Source organism: Diabrotica virgifera, chromosome 6 (genome assembly GCF_917563875.1).
Source record: "Diabrotica virgifera virgifera chromosome 6, PGI_DIABVI_V3a".
Taxonomy (NCBI): domain Eukaryota; kingdom Metazoa; phylum Arthropoda; class Insecta; order Coleoptera; family Chrysomelidae; genus Diabrotica; species Diabrotica virgifera.
The window spans coordinates 167595353-167607529 of record NC_065448.1 but is presented as its reverse complement, the minus strand read 5'-3'; the positions used below and the strand labels follow the sequence as shown (position 1 = coordinate 167607529).

At 33.2% G+C, this 12177-nt stretch overlaps 1 long non-coding RNA gene across 1 annotated transcript; it reads right to left on the bottom strand.

Moving 5' to 3' along the window:
* Positions 1-6255: 6255 nt before the first annotated feature.
* Positions 6256-8690, bottom strand: LOC126886419 (uncharacterized). The gene is made up of 3 exons (XR_007698607.1): positions 8473-8690; positions 7590-7747; positions 6256-6381 (listed from the first exon to the last, which is right to left on the bottom strand). It is a non-coding gene; the product is annotated as an uncharacterized LOC126886419 (long non-coding RNA).
* Positions 8691-12177: the final 3487 nt, after the last annotated feature.

Below are 12177 nucleotides of genomic sequence, written 5' to 3'. Positions count from 1 at the left end.
GTCGATTTTTATAAGTCACGCCCAGGTGCCCCGAAAACGAACATTACGGAGGATAATGTGAAAAAAATTCATGTCCTGGTATTGGCATACCACCGACTTAAGGTTCGGGAGATAGTTGAGACAGTAGGCGTCTCAAAAACTCGCTTGGGTCATATCCTGCATGACATGTTGTGCATGAGAAAACTGTCGGCGCGATGTGTGCCGTGTTTTCTCACTCAGACCAACGAGGCAAACATGGGACCACTTCAGAGCCTGTTTAAGCGTAATCTGAAGGAGTTCCTACGTTGTTTCATAACCGTCGACGAAGCATGGATTCACCGGTACTCACCAGAGACTGGCAGAGACCAAGGACCAGTCGATAGAATGGAAATCACCCCGCGAATGTGCTCCGAAGAAGGCAAGCCCTGTCCTATTTGTAACGAGGTCGTTGCGTTTGTTGTTGCTCCAGGTAACAAAAATTTAGCCGAAGACAGAAGGTTTTTCTTTTTAAGACATTTATTTAGAATCAAAACATTACAAATAATAAGATAATTAGTCTTAATTACTACTAATTAATTTTGTTAATAAAATATACTTTAAACCTACGTATCGAACATTAGGTTCGGGCTGATGTGACGATATCAGGTACTGTTCTTACGATGTCAGTTGGACCAGAAGCATTTTTGGGGTCCGGTCAATAATTCTACGAAGAGCATAGAAATAAAGATAAACCATATAAACATTTGCTTGCTTCAAAATTGATCACTCCTTGTATTAGTCCACATGGACGCGGGTGTGGCTTACTACTTTCTAACGTATCTTATTGGGCAATACTGAAGAGTAATTGGTCAAATTGTTCGGAAGTGCTTAGGCTCAAATCATATCGTTATCTGGTCAAAATACCTTCTCATGTTTCAAAGGCGGCAAGCAATATAAACACTAAATAAACAGTGTCGTCGTCATAACTTACAATTATTTTATTTTTATAATACATTTTTTGTCTCATTTCTTTAGTACTTAAAAAATGAATAAGCACATTAAATTGCATTTGTAAGTATTATATACTTTTAATGATCAATTTTAAATTTTATTGTATTGTATTATACTGAAACTGTATTGTTTATACAGGATGTCCCATATATTATGCGAGATTTAATGACGTCAATTTGCTCAGTCCGCTGATTGGATAATGTAATTAATGGAATTTTTCATGTTTCATATTTTTATTTTTTCCATATTTTCCTTTGTATGTGTCCATGTCTAAGAGCCATATATGAGGAGAGGGAGTGTACATTGATTGAAGACTCTTGATTTTAGGTATTGGGGGTATTTTTTTTTCTTTAGAATAAAAGACAGTTTTCCGAGTGATGCCCAGGCCAATCTTATTATTTTTTTTTATTTCTTCGGTCTGATTTTTTTTATTTAATTTAGTGATTTGTCCTAGAATATCTCTTTTACTTGCTTTATTCTTGTTTGTGCCACTGTAATTATTGGTTCTCCTTGTTGATTGGTCATGGCTTTTGTTTTACTGTAAGCGATGTTCAGTCCCATCTTTGTCGATTCACTATCTAGTGCTTCCATCATTCTTGGTAATTCTTCACTATTTTCTGTTTTAATACAATATATATACTTACAAGTCAAAAGTGACATTTGGAAAAATTGAGTAGCTCAAGTTCAAGTAAAATAAAAATATTCTTCTTCTTCTTCTTTTCCTTCTTCTTCTTCTTGTGTAGACATGACTGTCTGTTTTTCAATGTGGCTCCAGTAAGTTGTCATTCCATCGTTTTCGTGGTCTTCCCACTTAGTTTTGGATCCCGCGTATGAAAAAAAAGTTGATTAGTGATGAGCAAAACAAGAACAAGACCAAGACCAGGCTAGTCTTGGTCTTGGTCTTGTTCTTGCAAGCTTGGTCTTGGTCTTGGTCTTGCAGCTAAAAGGCAGTCTTGGTCTTGGTCTTGGTCTTGCACTAGCCGGTCTTGTTCTTGGTCTTGGTCTTGCTGCAAGAGTCTTGCTGGTCTTGCTTTTTTTGGTAGTAATAATTTGAACCAAACAATTTCGAATAAAATGTACATTGAAATAAATAAAGATGTGTAGAATGAAACTATATTTTTTGCTTTAAAATTTTAACAGAATGTAGAATGTAGTTTCAAACGGATACCAATTTTAACATTATACATTCACCTAATGACCTAATTATTTCTCTCTATATAAAGAGATTAGAGTATATTTTTATAATGGTAATATTTATCAGTAGAAAAAACCTGCATTTACAACCCTTGTTGCAATTGCCGGCCTTCGGTTGTGTCACGTTGTGTTTTACATGCTGTCGATACCTGCCGCCTGCCTTCAGACCACGTCTTGAGTCTGGATTATTGTTTATTGCCCCTGTATTTTAATAAAATGTTAAAGAAAAAGAGCTTCTTAAAGGTGCCACAAATGGTCGGGGACCTTCAATTCACGGATTTTACGAAAAGGGATAAACGGTTTATAGTTTGCCTATGCAAAGATAATTTGCCTATGCAAAGATAGTTTGCCTAGATAATGATCTGCTCCTTTCATTCGAACACTGTAGTATTTATCCTACGAGGGTCAAATTTAAGAACATAAATTAAATTTTTTTAAGAGAACACAAAGATCAAATATTTTTTACTCTATGTAATCATTATTTAATATAATTCACTTTTTTTATAAACTAACTAAAACATACTTTTTAGTAAATACGTACATATTTACCATACCTATTTATAGACCTAATACTATAACATAATAACTAAACCCATTGGGGAGTTTTAAACGCTTAAATATGTAATTTGTTATCTTGCAGTTCTTTAATTTTATTTAAACTACATTGCTCTCGTAACACGATTTATTCGCACTTTTTATTTTCACATATTTTTGGACTGAATACCCATTATGACATTTAAAAAGTTGACAATATTCGGATGTGGGTAGTAAACACTAAAATTTAAAACACACTGAAATGGTGCGCATGCATTTCAAGTGCGGCACATACTATTTGTACTACTGGCCCTTTCTGGGGAAAACCTAGATTCTTCCAAATATTTTTCAACTATGAAATCAGCAAAATTCTTTACACGTTTGTCATCCGAGATTTTCATAAATAATTCAACTTCCAACTTTCGTTGATTGTAAAAAATTAATCCAAAAAATAATTTTAAAAATTTCCCAGTATCGGAATTTTTGTCATTATATTCAGAAACTGAACCTAAGCTTTGGATTTTGCGAAACCAAGCTTGACACATTACAATCGACAACCAGTTATTTTTTATTCAGGCCACAATGCTTTCACAGCATTGTGAATCCCTTTTCAAAATCTATTATGATATTTTTTGTATTCATTTTAAATTTAACGACATACATTTTTCCTCGATTATGCGAAAATAATTGAAATAAGTGTCAGTATTTTTATTAGACAAAAAAGCGAAAACTATTACCCTATCTATAATTTAATTTTTTTGTCTTACAAGTAATTTCAATTGTCCTTGAACTGTCGCCGTTTGAAAACTTGCCTTCTGGGCACTTTGAAGGTTGAGAAAATGCAAACCGTTTGGTATATTTTACAAAAACAAATGTATTTTAAAAATTCGATATTGTTTAAGGTTTCTTACAATGTCAGTATATATTATTGAACTAAAAAAATAAAGTTAAATAATAAAAACCAATTTTTCTCAAAAAAGTGCAAGAGTCTTGCAGGTTGGTCTTGGTCTTGCGTGGTCTTGCAAGGTTCGGTCTTGGTCTTGGTCTTGTTCTTGCAAGCTTGGTCTTGGTCTTGGTCTTGCAACCAAAAGGCGGTCTTGGTCTTGGTCTTGGTCTTGGTCTTGCTGCAAGACCAAGACCAAGACCGCAAGACCAAGACTAGTCTCGCTCATCACTAAAGTTGATTAATAGCAAGCTGAACATTTTTTAATAGCTTAAGGGTGTGTAGTTGGAGAAACTTTGATATATGGGAACACTGGAATAGGGGAAGTTTTAATTGTGGAACAGGTTAAAAATTTGGAACGGCCAGACCACGAAAACGGCACATGTATTTTGTCCGACAGAACAGACTTAAACTCTCCGAACAGAGATTAAACTCTCATGCAAAAATTAGCCTACTATTTATCACCAAATGGGCGTTTTAATGAGTGGAACATGTAGAATATGTCAAATGACAGGAATTATGACAGCTGATAAATAGCAGTCTGATTTTTGCATGAGAGTTTAATCTCTGTTCGGAGAGTTTAAGTCTGACCGTTCCAAATTTTTAACCACAATTAAAACTGCCCCTGTTACAGTGTTCTCATATATCACAGTTTATCCGACTAGACACCGTTTAAGCTATTAACAAATTTTCAGCTTACTATTAATCAACTTTTTTTTTCATACGCGGGATACAGACCTAACTGATCGTCTTCCTATTGGGGAACCGTCTCTCGCCGTCCTTACTACTTTGTTTTTTGTCATTTGGCTCATGTAGTTGTTCCATTATATTCTTCTGCTTTTTACCCAGTTATTGATGTTGTCCACCTTGCATATCTGTCGTATATCTGCACTTCTACCTCTTCCCATATCCCATCGATTTTTCAAAGTATTTTCATCTCTGCTGTTTCTAGCATTCTTTCTGTCCTTTCTGTATCAAGTCGTGTTTCTGCCGCGTATTTATGTCATTATTGGTCTGATAACTGTTGTGTAAATTGCGCCTTTCACTTCTTTTCCAATATTGGTGTGGTAGTTATAAACACGACAAGTGTCGAATCAAGTTCTGAACACACGGTTAGTGATATATTTCAACTTGTCAAAAATATGTCCTATGTATAGTATTTTTACTACAAAAGCGATATTACGTAGGTCAAAATTTTTGACGCAAGAGAACTGTCAAAACATTAGAATGTGAATTTTCATTATTGCCATGTTTATTATAAACATGGATATAATGAAGAGTCACATTCTAATGTTTTGACAGTTCTCTTACGTCAAAAATTTTGACCTACGTAATATCGCTTTTGTAGTAAAAATACTATACAGTAGTAAAAGTGATCTCTTCATTAGTCATGAATTAGACAATTCGACTGGAAGAGGAATTGTTCGTTTTCATGTATTTTATGTGTATATTCAAAGTGTAGTCTTATTTCTTTAGTTCTCAAATTAATAAGCACGTTAAATTTCATTTGTATTATGTATTTTTAATTATCTTTGGTGTCAATTTCATAAAGAAATGTGAACAGTTAACAACATTATTACTGTTTAACAAATATTGAACCATAATTTAAAAATAAAAGTTTACTCATTAATTTCTATTGCGCCGCCTATGTTTTACAAACGGTGTCGAATTTTGTTTTTATACTGGTCCAACTGACATCGTAAGAACATGAATGAATACTACCGACGATCGCGTGGATTAGGAATAATTACATTTATTAATATGAAACGGACATATAAGGAGAGGAAAGCTCGCTCAGTTCGCCAGCGGAAAAGACATGTAGGGGGATACGATCAACGCTCGTAAAAGGATAGGTAAAAGGAAAACCGTCGGATTCGTTCAACACACCAAAACGACGGCGGAAAATAGTCGGGATAACTCACCTCTTATACCCCGTTGTTGTTTATTATTCTTCGATCAACGCTCCAAGAATAATCAACTAGGCTTAACCCTAATAACACAAAACATTCCATGAATGTTCCTAGAATGTACACACAGGACATTGAAAACATTCCTGGAATGTCCCCAAATGCACACGAATGTCCCTGGAAAGTCCCAGGAAAGTGCTGTGTCAGCATTTTAAATATTCTTAGAATGTTCTGTTGGAACATTCCATGAATGTCTACGAATGTTCTTTGGACATTCACAGTCTATTTTTTAGACTGAATGTCTTGTTGGAACATTCCATGAATGTTCTTTGGACATTCACAGTATATTTTCTAGACATTCACTGAAATATATCGTCAGTAATGTGACAATACCTCCTATATGTTTTTTCATGAGGTTTGCAGGAGACGAAAAACATTTTTTAAGGTCACTTTCTGTTTTCGTACGTATTCTGACTTTTTTGTAGTAAATAGATAGTTGAATTTACTGCAAAACAAGTCAAAAAATATATGAAAACAGGAGGTGGCCGAAACAAGTTTTTAGTCTATCTTACAAATCTCTTGAAAAAAAAACAGATAGGAGGTATTGTCACATCACTGACGATATGTGGCCATACCAAATAATACATCCTTGATAAATGTAAACATTTTTATTGCAAAAAATCTTTACATACATTTTTTAATGTAATTTACTGACATTCCTAAATATTATAAAAAAATGTGTCACATTTGCTTTGTAAACCTTTCTTTTGCTTTTCGTAGCCACATATTCCGTTTCCTTTCTGGTTTTTTGTAGACCATTTCTCTCAGCTGATTCTAAAAGAAAATAAAATAAAAGGTAATTTTTCTATCCTTTACAATTAACAATCAGAAGAAATATTATTTACAGGTAATAATATGCATAAATAATAATAATAAAAAAATAAATATTAAATAATATTTAAATAAATAATATTTAATAAATAAAATAATAATAATGAACATTTTGTATTTTGACAACGACATCCGACGTGGAAGTAGAAACCTTAATAAAATTATTTTTTCAAGTAAATTGTGGCTTATTTCCTCATTAGAATAGTTAATTACAAAAAAGCCACAAAGAAATAGATTTTTCACAAACAAATAAGTATTTAGTATTCATTATATTTATTGTTTTTATTATTTACTTTAATGTCCTACTGGTACATTATTTGACAAATAATGACATTTCGAAGTCTGTTAAGTACGATATAACGCCCTTGGGCATTAAATTTAAATAACGACTTAGATACTGTCAAGTTGACAAATATCAACCTAAGTAAAACTATGGTTACCACAATTATGTTACTACTGTTACTGGTAAATGTACTTATTTAAAAACTAATCAATTCAAAATTCATTCAAATTTTTCGCATATAAAGAATAATTTAGTCAGACATTAAACGTTGAAGGCACCACAGGTATTATAATAATAACGCTTTCGGTCAACGTATATCCCTCAGGCCCTTGTTAAAAACACCATTGACCTCAAGCGTTATTATCCTTATAATACCCTTGGTACCTTAATAACTGTAACATAAGATTATACCTTAATTCTTGTTTTCTATTTCTGATGTTTTTATTTATTTACATTGAATATTAATCTGTTTTGTTGTATAATCTACTTCGCAATAATTATGTGATATATTTGACTTAAAATGAATTCAAAAATTTTTTGCAGTTGGGCAACAATGTCAACTTAGATCTCCGATGTAGATAATGAATTACAACAGTATCTATATTGTACAGACTGTATTATTAATTAGGTTATTTATTTATTGAAATATACATCCACCAGGTATAAACCCATAAAGGTGTACATAAGAAAACTACATACATTGACTGAACACTTGATGACAAAATATAAAATAAAATAAAGAATAACCAAAAATGTTTCTGTTGTTAATACACATACACATAAAGAAAAATAACATGGCATCAATTCGATAAGCTATTGCGTATTTCGCGTTTAAAGATGATAAAACCAAGAAAAAAAATGCATATACCTGTGTGACATAAGCTATTGGAACAGCACAGTCTCTTAAACGAACAGATGAAAGTGAAGTTCTGTCAATATCTTTTTCTAAAAAGTGTTTTGAACATACTCCTCTATTAACAAATCTGATCTATACTTCATGTCTTCTTCGCAGGATCTTCTGGAAAGCTAAAAATACAAAATATATGCATTACTAAGCATTATTAACAAATTTTAGTTTTAAATAAAAAATATGATTAATGGACTCACAAAATATTATAAAACAGCTTAGAAATTGTTTATTAGTATAGTCGGTTCCCCAAACTCTGACACAACTGGCTAGTGATTTTAGTAGGTACTTTTTTTTGTTTTTGGCCAATTTTGCCAAAATTACAGTAATTATTAACTATTTAGTTATTATTTTTTTTTTGCCAATTTTACCAAATTGGCAAAATTATTTACTAAAATCACTAGCCAGTTGTGTCTGAGACTCAGTAGTACTGAGACTGAGTTTAGCAAATCGACTATAATATTCTGTGTATTCATTAGTTGGTACTGCATATTATAGTGTGTGGTCTACCATGCTATTTATAAAGGCATACATTAGCAAAAACGCAAAAAGAATTACTTTAGTTTTACAAATCCTATTGTTATTATCTCTATTTACTATTTTAGTTAGGAATAAGCGAAGTTTGTGGCTTATTCACAGTTATTATTAAAATAATAAATGGATATGACCAATTATTAACTTATAAAATAAAATAATAATTCTTCTGATTTATGCCTTTTATTCACTTTGTTATATCTAGGTTACTTAAAAGATTTTTTATGAATAGTATTATTAGGGTATTAATAGTATTAATTTATTTTCTGAAATACAGGGCATGCCTTCGTTTACATATTTGCATACTAACCTTTTAATAGGGCTTTTCATTCAGTCATTTGTTTGGAGCTTCTGTCATAATTGAAACGTTATTCCTGCAGATTTTTTTATCTACATTTGTTTCTGCTACTTCAACTGCGTTAAAAACAGGACACCATTTTATTCACTATGTTAATAATACTATTAAAGCTATTATAAAAGTATCCGAATTAAAAAAATATTCTTAAAAAGCACAAATAATACAAACAACGATCCACGGCAAAGCAAGGTGGCCAAGATGAAGATGCCAAGATGGCCGAAGCGAAGCGAGGTCGTTGGTTGGTCGTTTTTAGTCACGTGATGCCCTCTCAAGCGCCATGCACAAAAATATATGCACGGCGAATTTGAAAATGAACGCAAAAGAAATAAATATAAATGCCTCTCTTGGGTTTTGCATAAGTTATAAGTATTTTTTTTTATTAACAAAATCGCATTCCAAATTGAATATTCGCGAACAATAATTTTTATTACATTTGTATGTTTATAATATTGTATTAATTGAACTTGGAAAACTCTTTAAATTTGACATATTATTGCACTGTAGGCCTAAAGGATCGTTTAAACACAGCGATAAATCAAACCACTTATCCAGGTCAATCGAGTTGTTGCAACTTATCACGGTGTGTAAACGGTGCATCGCACAACTTATCAAAGTTGGAGTTCGGTTGAAGGTGGTATCGCATTGAATCGCAGCGTCTAAACAGCGTTTCAACTTGTCATCACAACTAGTTGCTGTGACTTATCGTTGTGTTTAAACGACGCTTAAAGTGTCACTTAGTTTGTCGGGTATGTTATAAGTAATGTTGTATCTGTTACACGTATGTATTATTTCGCAACTTAAAATATAGGAACATTGGTAGTATGTTCACAGAATGTCTTATGGTAACATTCCAGCAATAATTTAAACAGATGTTCACCGAATGTTCCCTAAATGTCCAGGACATTCAAATATTGATAGAACTTTGGTAGTACATTCCTGGAATGTTGTGTGTTGTTAGGGAAGTAAAACACGTTTTACTTAATTCATTAGCGTACTCTAGACGATCAAATTATATTATCGTCACATATTGAAGGCCCGGAAGGTAGTGATGTAACGAATGTCATTTTTTGAACATTCGCGAATACCAATGCGAATGCGAATATCTTCTACCGACATTCGTGAATGCGGATGCGAATGCGAATATTCAGTTTTTTTTTTAAATTTGTTTCTATTTTGTAATGTTTCCTAAATTTTTAATGAAAAGTTAATTGATATTTAGTGTAAATCAATCTGAATCTTAAGCTTTATTACATAATACCAAATAATAAAAAAGTGAAGGCTTATTATGCAATTAGGATACAAGGTTAAGTTCTATCTATCTATTGCCCTTCATTTGTCCAAAGTTGAACGTAGGCCTCCCCCTTATTTTTCCACTCTTCTTGGTTCAGTGCTAATGCTATTGATCTGGTCCCTACGTATCTTTTTAAGTCATTCTACCATCTCGTCTGTGGTCTGCCCCTTCCTCTTTTGTAGTCCCAAGAGCTCCGGTGAGTTATCGCTTCATTCCACCTTCCGTCTCTTTCTCTGCTGTTGTGTCCTGCATATTTCCATTTGAGAGTAGCTGCATGTTTGAGGTTAAGTTACCTTCTCTTAATAAAAAAAGATGAGAAGTGAATAGATTTTGATTTTATTAACCTACTATTATCTTAAAATTATTTTTGAAGTTATACTTCTTTAAGATCGAGAGTGAAATTTTATAATACCGGGCGCATGCGCACACAGACAGTAGTAGTTCGTTGCTAATCTTTCAAGATATGTATGTATCAGCGCTGTCAGCGCAAATAAGTCATTAAAAGGATATATTAGTGTTTTTAGTAAATGTATTATTTAATATAATTTTTGTGTCTTTGGATTTGTTTTCCTCGGGAATAAGATATTTTATAATAATAGTAAGTATATTTAAAGTATTTTTGTATACTTCACGTGGTCTATTAAATTTGTCAGTATGTATGAGAAATCTTGTAACCTGTCAAAGTGAAGGGAATATAGCTCAGTGGGAGAGCGTGTGACCGGAGATCGAGAGGTCCCGGGTTCAAATCCCGGACGATTTATATTCTTTTTTTTTTAATTTTTGGTATCGTTTTATTAAAAAAATTTTAAAAGTCCTAGGTAAGAAAGTTAGTTTAATATTTAAATAAAATACAAATAACCTGTTAAGTATATTTATTTCTTTGAAATTATATAATAGAAGTATAACTTCTTACGTGCGTACAAAGTATACACACATTCTTTTTTTCTGGTTTTCATATTCGCAAAACATTCGCACAAATTTCGCGGATGCGAATGCGAATATGCAAAAACATGCGAATATTCGCGAATACGAATATTCGTTACATCACTACCGGAAGGTGATGGTCACCGCTACAGCGAAGACTGGAAGGGTGATGGTCACCGTTTTCTACAATTCACAAGGTATGATCTGTATCAACTATCTGGAAAAGGCAAAACGGTCAGAGGGCTTTACTATGCCGTATTATTGGGCTGATTTGATGCCGAATTGCAGAAAATACAAATACAAACACAATTGCAATTGGGGAAGAAAAAGTGCTCTTCCACCATGACAACACAGCGGCTCACACCTACGCTGTCACCATGGACAAACTGACTCATCCACCTTATTCTCCAGATTTGGCCCTGTACGACTTATCCGTAATCCAAAATTCCTACAGGAGCTTCGAGGCTGACCAGAATAGCCTTACGATGCCCCCTTTCAGCCATCCTACATTATTTAACTACTAAATCGTAAGGGCCCTTGAGACCGATGCGATGTTAAAGATTGACCATGGAAACTATCTCATTCTGCCTACTTTTTTATCCATTAAGAATGTGTTTTGGTCTAGAAAAGTTTTTGGTCGCTATAAAAAACGCACCGCTGCCTCGTGTTCACGAAACGGACAGGGTGATGTGGAAGTGTATTTACATGTAATAGTGTGCCTTTTTGTGCATCATTGCTATAAACATTTTAACATGCTTATATACTCATATGTTTTGAATTCTGTTTATGTGGAAATATTTCGCAGTGAAAGTAATAATATAAACATAGTTTCAAAAGTTATGCATCACATAGAATTATACTCATTTTCATAGTTGATTTTTTCGTGATTTTTTCATAGTTTAATTGCATGAAACTTGCAATTAAAGAGACAGAACCAACCATTTTACGAGCAGAAGGGGAATTTTCACTTCCTCTCTAAACCATGGGGTTTTCTCAGAAATCTAGCGTAGACTAGCAACGACCCGAACGTAACAGCTAAATTAATTAAAATATGGAAAGACCGAACAAGGAATAGGTACTAAGCTCAGGTCGGTTAATGGCCTTATTTTTCCCATTGTTACATACACAGCTGAAACATGGACTAAAAAACCGATAAAACTAAGATCGAAGCCTTCAAAACGTGGGTCTACAGAATAATTCCACGCATGTCCTGGACAGAACAAAGAACCAACCTGTCAATACTGGATGGGTTTGGTATGAAAGGTAGGCTATTAAAAAAATAAACCGATCATGCCTAAATTAGGTACTTCAGTCACATTTGTGCTGTAATTATTCTAGATCTAGATGATACTGCTTCGTAATTTGTTATCCTTGATTCTCTTCTTTTATTCACTATTATAACAACTCCTTCTTTTGCTCTTTGTCCCTTAACTACTCCGGAC